Genomic DNA, 13,129 nt, shown 5'->3' with positions numbered 1-13,129 from the left:
ACATTGGGCAACCACATGGAATCTATAGTGAAAATGGGGGGATTCAGTTGGTCCCGCAGTTCCATCTTTTGACTCCAAGAGAGGGCACAGAGCCTGGCTGTAGATCATTGCCTCCTAAGGCTAGTGGGACCAGGGGTCAAGGAAGAATGTGCTCCTGCCCTGGAAGGCTTTGGACAACAGACCTAGAATCTGAGTCAGTTGAGAGCAAACATGAAGGTGAAACAGGAGCCAAAGGAGTGTGTGTTGCAATTGTGATAAATGTTGTGTTAGGGTTACGTGGAACTAAAGAGCCATTTGATAGTGATGTTGGAGGAGGGTAGAAGGCAGGAAAGACTTTTCTGGTACTTGAGAAGAGATTAATATGGATCAACTAGGTGACAAAGAGAGGGGGACATCCTATTCTTTCCTTCTTCATTTCTTTTTCTTCTCCCTCCTCTTTCTACTCTTCCAGTCCTTGTCCTAGAATTCTGAGTGTGCCAAAGTTGTGCCAAAGGAAACTTATGTCAGTTAGGGAAGAGGCTCTGCTGTTGAAACAAAGACCTAACAATGGGATATCTTAAATAAGTTACTAGGCTTTTATTTTCCCTTACACAATAGTCTGGAACTGCAGGATTGCGCTGTTCACCCCGACACGTGGCTTCCCTGTCTGTTCCAGGTACCAGCCAGCAGGAAGGGGGAAAGAGAGGAAGTGGAGGGCAACCTGCTTCCTTTTAAAAGATGTGACCTGGGGACGCCCCTGGTGGTCCAGTGGTGAAGAATCTGCCTTCCAGTGCAGGAGACGTGGGTCTGATCTCTGGTTGGGGAATTAAGATCCCACAGCAACGCCCTCGTGGCACAACAAAAAGCTGGTGCTGGTGCTTAGTTGCTCAGTCATGTCGACTCTTTGCGACTCCATGGACTGTAGCCCACCAGGCTCCTCTGTCCATGGGATTCTCCAGGCAAGAATACTGGAGTGGGTCGCCATGCCCTCCTCCAGAGGATCTTCCCAACCCAGGGATCGAACCCAGGTCTCCCGCATTGCAGGCGGATTCATTACTAGCTGAGCCACAAGGGAAGCCCAAGAATACTGGAGAGGGTAGCCTATCTCTTCTCCAGCGGATCTTCCCAACCCAGGAATTGAACAAGGGTCTTCTGCATTGCAGGCAGACTCTTTACCAACTGAGCTATGAGTTTACTGTCTGAGCCATCAGGGAAGCCCCAACAAAGACCTAGTGCAGCCAAAAAAAAAAAAGAAGATGTGATCTGGACATTGTACATATCACTTCTTCTTAGACTTTTTCAGCCAGAAGTTAGTCATGTGGCCATACCTACTTGTAGGGGAGGCTGGGAGATGCAGCCTCCGGTAGCATAGAGAAGAAGGGATAATGCAGGACAGTTGCCAGTATCTACTGCAGAGAACAAGACCATTAACCCAGAGAAATCAATTCACTTCTTCAATGCCTCTTAACACTTGCTTGTGTGTTGACAGAAGTTTTATGGGCCAGAGCAGGGAACCTGGCTGGGCCCTGGCTTGGATGAGGGTAGTTCATCTAAATTAACCCTAACATTGTATTCATACTCATCTAGATAGATTAGGGAGGCAAAGGGGATTTCTTTTGATCAATCGGCCAAGCGGACACAAGAGGATGTGTATCTTCCCAAGGCCATTCATCAGGCCAACAAGCTCCTAACTCCCTCCCCAAGCTCCAGCCACACGACCTTCCCCACACAGCTCAAGGCTAGGTCACTGAGCTCCAGGGACCTTCCTCATCCACTCACCTTGGATGAAGATCAGGGAAATCCAATTGCTAATCCATTTAACACCAAGCACTGGGCGTTGTTCTAAGTACTTTACACACATGACATTGAGGCACTAAAAGAAAATATGTTAAACAATTTGCCTAGGGCCACAAATTTGGGACCTAGGGCTTCCCTTGTGGCTCAGCTGGTAAAGAATCTGCCTGCAATGTGGGAGACCCGGGTTTGATTCCTGGGTTGGGAAGATCCCCTGGAGAAGGGAAAGGCTACCTGGTTCCAATATTCTGGCCTGGAGAATTCCATGGACTGTATAGTCCACGGGGTCGCAAAGAGTTGGATGCAACTGACTGACGTTCACTCACAAATTTAGAGCCTGGTAAACCTGAGATGTGATCCCAGGTGGTCAAGCTCCAGAATCTATGATTTTAATCTGCTACATGAGACCACACCTGCTATAGAGAGGAGGTGGCCTCTCCCGTCCCCATGACCTCAGGTCAGAAAGAAGCCAACCTCAGATTCACAGTGAACAAACATTTGTTGAATGTCTAAATGTGCAGGGAAACTTTCTCTCTGCCACTCATGGAGGTTCTGAAGCAACAGACACTTAAGTCTTCCCCACTCCCCTCTCTGCCCCTTGCCCACCTGTTTCCCAGGTTCTCCCACACCAGAGCCTCGCCGGAACATCTCTGCCTCAGCCTTCTCTCTGCCCACCCTCTGACCACCTTCCTCCTCCTTCCCTAAGCCCAGGATGCTTCAGCCAAGACTGATTAACTGGTCACCCAGCTCTGACCACGGCCACTTTTGTTCCGCTGGGCTGGGAGGAGGGTCAGCACAGACCAGACACATGGTCTGAGCTACTGTGTGAAGGCAGGCTCTCTGGCCTCAGCCCATGGGGAGGGTCTGGCTGCTGAAACCCCATTAGCCCAGACACGCAGGCTTGGGAGAAGGTGGTCAGGGAACACAAGAGTGGTTGTTAAGTAGAAAGCACCACACGTGTTGCCCCCATTATTCCCTTTCTGCACTGTCACTCTGACAAGCTCTGACACAGGGGCATTAATTTTTCATGCCACTCTGCCACAGACACACAGATTTGTTTGGAGCGATGACAAACGAAATGCAAATGTGGCTGGGAGCCCAGGGATGAGATGCGGAGACCACGGGTCACATCCTGCTTCCGCCTCACCCACCTGTCCCGTGACACCCACAGCCGTCACTTTGCATCTGCCACATCCCAGTGGCACTGAGGAGTCAAAGGTGACTGGCAAGGAGAGGGCACACAACACTCTCAGTGGGTAGCAGGCAAGTTGATTAAGAAAAATTCACTCCCTCAATACCTTCTGATTGCGTGTTTATCTTCATTTGAACCATCCTGGGTAGATGTGTTTTAATTGCAAGCCACTTCCATTCTTTTACTGGAAGCAGGCAGGGCATAAATTATAAAATAAATAAATGATTAAGAAACATCTAATTATTGTTATTAGTTTCTTACTTGAAGGTACTTCTAAGCTGCTTCTTATTAAAGTCATTCATCAAGGAGCCACTGTGCCCTTTCTGGAGGCGCTGCTCTCAGGACCAACTCGAGGCTCGCTGCCTCCCGAAACCCACGCTGCTTAATAAACAAGGGAATATTGATGGCTGTGAATTCCTCCCTCAGCCTAAACTCCAGCTTGATGGATTGATGCTTCCTAAACACGGCGACTATTTCTCCGGCCATTCATCAGCCCCACCACAAATACAGGTGTCAGCCCAAACAGACGTCAGGCTCTATCTGACTGCCTCCCTCAGAGCAGACGTGGAGAGAAAGCCTGCATTTTCCCACACAGGGACCTCATCCATTTTTCATGTGCTGCAGTCCCTTGACTTATTAAATATTTATAACAATGTCATTATTTACCAAACAAGCTACCAGGCTATGTCCGAGGTCCCCAGAGCCTGGCTCCTGTGTGTACAGAGAAGGGCTCCCCCCGCCCAGTACCCCTTTTCCTCTGGAGAAACTTCTCAGTAGAGGCCATTGGGTCTGGCAGACAGGTTTCTCTGCCTTCTTGCATGAATGCCTTTGTAGGTTCTCCCCAGGCTTGCCTGGAGGGGACTGAGGGGCTGGAGATGTATGACCCTGCTGGAGACCAATGCATGAGGAATCTCATGCATTGAGCAGGGGACTCCCACCGGGTCCCCCTTGCCATCCTGCCATCCTTGCCATGCTGAACTCACCAATCCCCTGATCCACTCCCCACGTCACTCTCTCCTGGCTGGGGCCACGGTCCCAAGCTCTAATGCTTCCAGGTCATGGCAGATTATGTCTCCAGCCAAGAGACAAAGAACTCACAGGCTCCACAAGGATTAACTGAGTGCCTGCAGGTATAGGGCGCTGTCTTAGGTGTCGGGGACAGTGCAGAGCGGCAGACACGGGGCTCTCTCCCCAGCGCTCACCCCTGCCCCTAAGTTTCTTCTCTGCTGGAGCCCGCCCTCCCACACCTCCCCCCAACACTGGCCAGAAATGGTGGTTAGTCACTTCCTTTGCTTTCCTTGTAACTTGGCCACAGGCAGGTAACCAAGATCCTGGTCAATGGGATCCGAGGGGAGGATTTCAGAAAATGGTGAGGGGCAGGGGAGCGGATCTGAGAAACATTCCCCTCCCTGGTCAAGACACTCTGGTAGAGAAAGGCCCCATCTTTCTCAGCTGGATGTCACCACTGAAGGCCAAATCTGAGGACTTGCTGAGAATGGCAGAGAGAAGAGCCTTGGTCCAGGCTGAGGCACTGAGCCAGCCCTGCACTTCTCTGCCTCTGACCTTCTTATTAAGTGAGGTTTTTACCATGTCTTTCTTTCACCACTAGAATACCCCCATGGCCTCCCTGGGGGCTCAGTGGTGAAGATTCCACCTGCCAATGCAGGAGATGCAGGTCCCATCCCTGGTCTGGGAAGATCCCACATGCTACAGAGCGACTAAAGCTGTGTGCCACAACTATTGAGCCTGTGCTCTAGAGGCCAGGAGCCACAACTACAGAAGCCTGCGTGCCCTACAGCCTTGCTCCGCAACAGGAGAAGCCACTGTAATAAGAAGCCTGTGCACCACAACTAGAGAGTAACCCCTGCTTGCTGCAACTAGAGAAAAGCCCACACAGCAGCAAAGACCCAGTACAGCCAAAAAATTTTAAAATTTTTTTAAAAAAACCTTCCTTACAAAAAAAAAAAAAGAACATCTCTGCAATAAAAAAAATTGTTGCAGGCAAGATCCACTGGTGGTGCTGAAATTAGTGGGCCACAGGAGGAGAGATGGGACAGTTGCATGACCTAACATTACCTCCCCAAGACATTTATTAAGTTCATAGGGAAAAATAGCACCTTTACAGTGGAGAAACCCAGAAGATATCACCTTAACCAAATGGCTAAGGTTTTAACAACACCAGTAAAAGGATGTATCAGTCACCTTCTCCCTCTGATACACTGCTTTTGGAATATTTTTGTTAAGAAATGCAAAATCCCAATCTGACCATGACAAAGCATGAAATAAATCCAAACTGAGATACAAGATATATCAGTTCAGTTCAGTTCAGTCGCTCAGTCATGTCCGACTCTCTGCGACCCCATGAATTGCAGCACGCCAGGCCTCCCTGTCCATCACCAACTCCCGGAGTCTATCCAAACCCATGTTCATCGAGTCGGTGATGCCATCCAACCATCTCATCCTCTGTCGTCCCCTTCTCCTCCCGCCCCCAATCCTACCCAGCATCAGGGTCTTTTCCAGTGAGTCAACCCTTCGCATGAGGTGGCCAAAGTATTGGAGTTTCAGCTTCAACATCAGACCTTCCAATGAACATCCAGGATTGATCTCTTTTAGGATGGATTGACTGGATCTCCTTGCAGTCCAAGGGACTCTCAAGAGTCTTCTCCAACACCACAGCTCAAAAGCATCAACTCTGCGGCGCTCAGCTTTCTTCACCGTCCAACTCTCACATCCATACATGACCACTGGAAAAACCATAGCCTTGACTAGATGGACTTTTGTTGGCAAAGTAATGTCTCTGCTTTTAAATATGCCATCTAGGTTGGCCATAACCTTCCTTCCAAGGAGTAAGCGTCTTTTAATTTCATGGCTGCAGTCACCATCAGCAGTGATTCTGGAGCCCAAAAAAATAAAGTCTGACACTGTTTCCCCATCTATTTCCCATGGAGTGATGGGACCAGATGCCATGATCTTAGTTTTCTGAACGTTGAGCTTTAAGCCAACTTTTTCACTCTCCTCCTTCACCTTCATCAAGAGGCTCTTTAGTTCCTCTTCACTCTCTGCCATAAGGGTGGTGTCATCCGCATATCTGAGGTTATTGATATTTCTCCCGGCAATCTTGATTCCAGCTTGTGTTTCTTCCAGCCCAGCATTTCTCATGATGTACTCTGCATATAAGTTAAATAAGCAGGGTGACAATATACAGCCTTGACGGACTCCTTTTCCTATTTGGAACCAGTCTGTTGTTCCATGTCCAGTTCTAACTGTTGCTTCCTGACCTGCATACAGGTTTCTCAAGAGACAGGTCAACTTGTTAATACTCTTCAAAATTGTTAAGGTTGTGAAAGAGTGAAAGTGAAAGTGCAAGTCGCTCAGTTGTGTCAGACTCTTTGCGACCCCATAGACTGTACAGTCCATGGAACTCTCCAGGCCAGAATACTGGAGTGGGTAGCCTTTCCTTTCTCCAGGGGATCTTCCCAACCCAGGGATCAAACCCAGGTTTCCCACATTGCAGGTGGATTCTTTACCAGCTGAGCCACAATGGAAGCCCAAGAATACTGGAGTGGGTAGCCTATCCCTTCTCCAGTGGATCTTCCCGACCCAGGAATTGAACCGGGGTCTCCTGCATTGCAGGTGGATTCTTTACCAACTGAGCTATCAGGGAATCCCCTTGTGAAAGAGTGAGGTCTGTCAATTTGGAGGAGACATGTCACTTTAACATAACATGGGGTCTGGAATTGGTCTCTGGAATAGAAAGAAAAAAAAGACATTAGTGGGAAAACTGGTAAAATTCAGATAAAGTCTGTAGTTTAGTTGATAATATTAAACAAATATTAATTTTGAGTTTTAATAAGTATTATGGTTCCGCAGTATGCTGACATTAGGGGAAGCTAGGGAGGAATACAAGGGAATCTTCTGAGCTATTTTTGCAACTTTTATATGAGTGTAAAATTAAGTTTTAAGTTTCAAAAAATTAAGCCAAGGACACTCTCCTAAATTGTGTTTCCAAAAAGTAGCAATTTGCTCACTTTCGGAATTTGCTGTAGTAAAAATTTACTCAGAGATTCCATACACAAGAGGACTTTATACAGTATAGGATTCCTCTTCTAGTAACTGCATTACTAAATGCAGTTAGTTGTATAGGTTGATTATTAAATTTCCTTATTTAATTACAGTATAAGGTATTGGAGTAATAATGTAAAAAAAAAAAAGACAAGTTTTGAAGTAGCGGGCCTAGGTCTGTATCCAAGATGTACCACTTAGACTGGTGTGATTGTTAGGTAAGTTATTTACTCTCTCTGCACCTCAGCATACACGCATATAACACTGAAATAGCAGAGTCTAATTTGGTTGTACATTTTGTTCCTTAGAGCTGAAAACATACAAAATGACATAAGTTACAAAGCAAAGACAAAGACTCGGCTTTCATGGTGACTACATTCTGGTGGGGAAGACTCATGATAAGTTAGTGCAGTGAAGAAATAAGTTAAGAATATCAGAGACTGGAATGTGCTATGAAAATATAATAGGGTAATAAAACAAAGAATGAAAAGAATTAAAGAATTGAATATAGAGGTATTCATTTAAAAAAATGACTGCAGAATCAGGTGACAATGACCCTGGATATGGGCCTCCATTTGGGATGAGAAAGAACTTACCATATAGACATGCAAGGGAAGAGCATTCCTGGCAGAGGAAACAGCCAGTGCCAAGGCCTTGTGGTCAGTATACTCAGGTGGCTTCTATGCCTGCAGTGAAGGAGAGTGACATAGGACGGGATTGGAGAAGTGGACAGATTTGTTTAAGAGGCTGATGCAGAAGCCCAGTCAGGAGACTATAGTGACCTGAAGTCAGGTGTCATCAGTGGAAAGAAAGGTGAGCCGATTCAGTACATAATTGTGGGATCACTGTAGACGGTGACTGCAGCCATGAAATCAAAAGACACTTGCTCCTTGGAAGAAAAACTATGTCAAACCTAGACAGTATACTAAAAAGCAGAGATGTCATTTTGCCAACAAAGATCCGCATAGTCAAAGCTAAGGTTTTTCCAGTACTCATGTACAGATGTGAGAGCTGGGCCATTAGGAAGACTAAGCGCCAAAGAATTGATGCTTTCAAACTGTGGTGCTGGAGAAGACTCTTGAGAGTCCGCAAGGAGATCGAATCAGTCAATCCTAAAGGAAATCAACCCTGAATATATTCACTGGAAGGACTGACGTTGAATCTGAATCCTTTGGCCGCGTGATGCAAAGAGCCAACTCATTGGAGAATACTCTGATGCTAGGAAAGATTGAGGACAGAAGGGGGAGACGGAGGATGAGATGGTTGGATGGCATCACTGACTCAGTGGACATGACTTTGAGCAAACTTTGGGAGATGGTGAAGGACAGGGAAGCCTGGCATGCTGCAGTCCATGGGGTTGCAAAGAGTCGAACACAACTTAGCAACTGAAAACAATAAGGCTTAGACAGGGCTTGCAGATGGATTAGATGTAAAGATAGGGTCTCAGTGGAAAAGCAGAGTAAAGGATGGATCCATGGTTTCTGGACTGATGACCTGGAGTGGATGGTGATGCCATTTACTGAGCCCTAGAAGCAGGTGGAAAAATGGGTCAGAAGCAATATTTAAAGAGATAATGGCTGAAAACTTCCCCAAGTCTGATCGATGAAGTGCAAGATAGAAACAAACCAAAAAATAACCCCACACCAGGCCCATCATGATGAAACTGAAGAAAAACAAAGAGAGGCATCTTCAAAGCATTTAGAAAATAAATACACACCTTCAAAGAACTGACTTATCTACAGAAATAATAAAAAGCAAAAGACCATGGAATGAAAATGAAAGAAAATAACTTCCAACATAGAATTCTATTCCCACTGAAAATACCTTCAAAAGCAAAGGCAAAATAAAGACATCTCCAATCACATAAAAACTAAGAGAGCATCATTAGCTTGGGCTTAAAACAGAAACATGAAAGGAATTCTTCAGGAAGAAGGGAACTGACCACAGAAGGAGCACTGAAATGCAGGAAGGAAAGAAGAGCAATGGACAGTAAATATCTTGGTAAGTCTAAGTGAATACTGGCTTCTAATATCAATTATGATAATGTCAGTTAGGACTTCCTTGGTGGCACAGTGGATGAGAATCCATCTGCCAATGCAAGGGACACAGGTTCGATCCCTGGTCTTGGAAGATCCCACATGCCAAGGAGCAGTTGAGCCAATGAGTTACAACTACTAAGCCTGTGCTCTAGAGCCCTGGTGCCGCAACTACTGAGCCTGAGCACTGCAACTAGAGAGTAGCCCCTCCTCCCTGCTGCTAGAGAAAAGTCCACCCAAAAGCAACAAAGACCCAGCACAGCCAAAAATAAATAAATGCAAAAACAGGATAAAAAAATAAAATAATAGTAATGTTGTATAAGTCATATACACAGCCATCCCTCAGTATCATGGGAGATTGGTTCCAGGACCCCCACTCCCACCTTGTGAATACCCAAATCCAAGGATGCTCACGTCCAAGGATGGCATAGTACTGTTCACAGGTGCCCCCATCTGTGGATTCAACCAATCACAGTGTAGAGCCCACAGAAGGGAGGGCAGACTGCACATATACGCTGAATACACATTGCATCTGAATACACAACAAATAGCAAATGGCAGAAAGGGTAAAATGGAGTTAAAGTGTTCTAAAACCCTGAAGGGGTAAAAATTACTAGTTTTTCTTACACTCTTAAAAATCAAGAATGCATGTTGAAATCACAAGGATAACCACTGAAAGAAGAGCAAAAGAATGAATAACAGAAGTGAAAAACTGGAATTTTAAAAATGGTTGATTGATCTAAAAGAAAGAAGTGAAAAAGAAATACAAAACAGAAGGGGTAAAACTAAATACATTAGTGATTATATTAAATGTAAATAAACCAAGCACACCAATTAAGCCACCCAACCATCATATAGATACTGTTAGCCACAGCTAACAGGTAAAGAATTTGAGGCACAGAGAAGTGAGCTGCCCAAGATTGTCCAGCTAGGAAGTCATGGTACCAGGGTTCAAACCTAGCAGCCTGTCCCCAAGGTCTGAGCACGCCACCTCCTCTCTCTGTTCACCCAACACTGTTTTAGGTCAGCCCTTCCACAGGACTCTACCCAGATTCCTGCAATAAGTTCCTAATCAGGGCTTGCTGGTGCCACACCGTTGCCATGGTGACCACGCTACGTCACAAACTGGATCTCATCTCTCTTCCAAATTAAAATCTCTTCCTGGATTCTCATTTACTTCAGGACAAATGGGTATGGTCATAAAAGGTCCTTCTAGATGAAGCCTCTGGCAACCTCCCTCCCTCTTCATCCACTGTTTCCTGCCTTCCTGTCCTACATTCCAGGAAGACTGGACTCCTGGGACTTCCAGAAAGCGCAAGCAGTTTCCCCAGACTGGGATGCACAAGTTATGCTCTGATGCCCATTCCTCTGTAGCGGTCCCATGAAGGTCAGGGTCAGCCCCTCCTCCCCATCCCCTGAGCCCTTTCTCTGAGCCACGCCCCATGCTGAATGCTCAGAGCATCTTTCCCGTTTAACCCTCAGGACTCCATGAAGCTGGTACCATCACTCTTCACCTTCTAGACAGAAAGCCAAATGCAGAAAGGCTAAGTGGATTTACCCAAGCAAATCCATTCATCCAGTTGGTAAATATTTACTTAGTAACTACTTAGTAGTTACTTACTTGTGCCTGGCACTCTCCTAGGTGGTGGGAAAAGAACAGAACAAACAGCCCTGCCCTCCTGTGAGCACACGTACCATTTTAGGTATATACACGGTATCCCACACATAGCTCTAGTGGTAAAGAACCCGCCTGCCAATGCAGGAGACGCAGGTTTGATGCTTGGGTGGGGAAGATCCCCTGGAGGAGGGCATGGCAACCCACTCCCGTATTCTTGCCTGGAGAATCCACATGGACAGGAGAGCCTGGTGGGCTACAGTCCATAGGGCCACGGAGTTGGACACGACTGGAGCGACCTGGCACACACACACGACTGTATGTCACATATATACTGTACAGATAGCGGCTGTCGGTACTAAGTGACATGAAGCAAACAAAGTAGGGAGGAGGGAGAGAATGTGAAGCTGGCTGCAGTGTTTTAAAAGATGGCCAGGGCAGGCCTAGCCGAGACATTAGGAGATAAGGGAGTGAACCGCGGGGCAGCTCAAGAGAAAAGGCTTCTGAGCACAACAGCCGGAAACATGGCTGGAGGTGGGGTGGGAATGTGGAGGTAACTTGAGGGAGGAAAAGCAGAAAGCACATGCTGAAATCTTCATTATCTATCCACCAACCTGACCCTGACTAGACAGCGAGTTCCTCAGAGAACGGTCCTATCTCCAGACAGACAGGAGGCATTGCTAAACAAAGAAAAGGGAAAGTGAAATCACTCAAGTCGTGTCCGACCCTTTGGGACCCCATGGACTGTAGACTGCCAGGCTCCTCTGTCCATGGGATTTTCCAGGCAAGAGTACTGGAGTGGTTTGCCGTCTCCTTCTCCAGGGGATCTTCCTGACCCAGGAGTCGAATCTGGGTCTCCCACACTGCAGGCAGACTCTTTACTATCTGAGCCACCAGGGAAGCTTGGACTGTAATTTTGAATTAGACAATTAAAGGGGCGATTTCCCCAACACACCCTTTTATGGATTTGGAACGCTGAGGCTGGCGCTGACCACACGGCATCACCACCCACCCCATGCCTTCCCTTCCCTGCTCTCTGGAGAGACACGATGCCCCTGTGTCCTAGGAATTGGATCTGTACACTGCGGGCCTCTGTGAAATCTTCCTAAACCAAGGAAAGCTACAGGAGAGCCTGCTGGCAGCAGGGAGGCCCGATTCTGACCGCAACACTGGTTTCACTCACGTTGTCTTCCCACTTTCTTAAAGAAAAACTGAGCTGTTATAAATCCAAAGAGCAAGTCAAATTAATGTCAGCCTCCTGCACATGCTAAGAAATGGGGTACCAAGATGATGGGTTATGCAGCATCAGGCAAAAATCTGTCTGGGAGACGAGAGCTCTGGTCTTCTGTGCGGAAATGTGGGGAGGGGGTGAGAAACATGGCTGAGGCCAGACCAAGTCAGGACTGAGCTCCAGAGGGTTCTAAATGAGTAAGACCCAACCCACCCAAAGAGAGCACACCTACCAGATGACCCATCTCAGACAGAGAACAGAGCCACAAAAAAAGAAAACCCAAGACATCTACCTGGGAGAATTCAGGAGGTGCCAGGGAAGGAGAAAGGGCATCCTGGGGGTTGAAGTGTGGAGGGTGGCTTCAAGCCACACCCTGTGGAGTGACAGTGACCTGGAATCGGTCATGGGACCCACAGGAATAAGTGGTCCAGGGCAAGGGGATTTATCAGGCCTTTGCTTCTTCCAGGAAGACTGACACAGAAGGGAAACGTGTGTGGAGATACTGATCATTATATTTGAAAATCATCTTCCAAATTCTAAGGAGACAGTGATCTTTCAATATTCGCCTTATTATTAAAATGACTATGGTATCTATGTATTTTATGACACGTGAACATTTTCAGACATAAAGACACCTCTCAAATGATCAGTGTACTACATGGTTACATTCTCTCATACAACCTAAAGTGCAACCAGTTAAAATTAGGTTTATGGTGCTGTACTTTAGGTTTTATGGTTCACTCATCCTTGGTTCAGAGAAGGAAATGGCAACCCACTCCAGTACTCTTACCTGGAAAAATCTCATGGACGGAAGAGACTGGTAGGCTACAGTCCATGGGGTCGTGAAGAGTCAGACACGACCGAGTGACTTCACTTTCACTTTTCATTTTCATGCACTGGAGAAGGAAATGGCAACCCACTCCAGAGTTCTTGCCTGGAGAATCCCAGGGACAGAGGAGGCTGGTGGGCTGCCGTCTATGGGGTCGCACAGAGTCGGACACGACTGACGCGACAGCAGCAGCATCCTTGGTTAAGAACAGCCTCCCCGCCCCAATCCTAAACCATAATGCTGTGCTGTAGGAAAATAAGATCTGTCCTATGATCTGTATCCAACAATTCTTAGGAAAAATGATGGCTGGTGGTACTTATCTAAACTGAAATCCCTGTCCACTTATAACGCTCCTCAACTCATATCGAATAAGCATTCCCACATAGGCTAA

At 46.8% G+C, this 13,129-nt stretch overlaps 1 protein-coding gene across 2 annotated transcripts in view; it reads left to right on the top strand.

Moving 5' to 3' along the window:
* SCNN1G (sodium channel epithelial 1 subunit gamma) overlaps nucleotides 1–13,129 on the top strand; it is a 212,458-nt gene that overhangs the window by 61,571 nt on the left and 137,758 nt on the right. The window lies entirely within an intron of this gene.

Source organism: Giraffa tippelskirchi, chromosome 13 (genome assembly GCF_054371585.1).
Source record: "Giraffa tippelskirchi isolate mGirTip1 chromosome 13, T2T-mGirTip1v1.2.pri, whole genome shotgun sequence".
NCBI lineage: Eukaryota > Metazoa > Chordata > Mammalia > Artiodactyla > Giraffidae > Giraffa > Giraffa tippelskirchi.
This window is presented reverse-complemented; position numbering and strand designations above follow the sequence as displayed.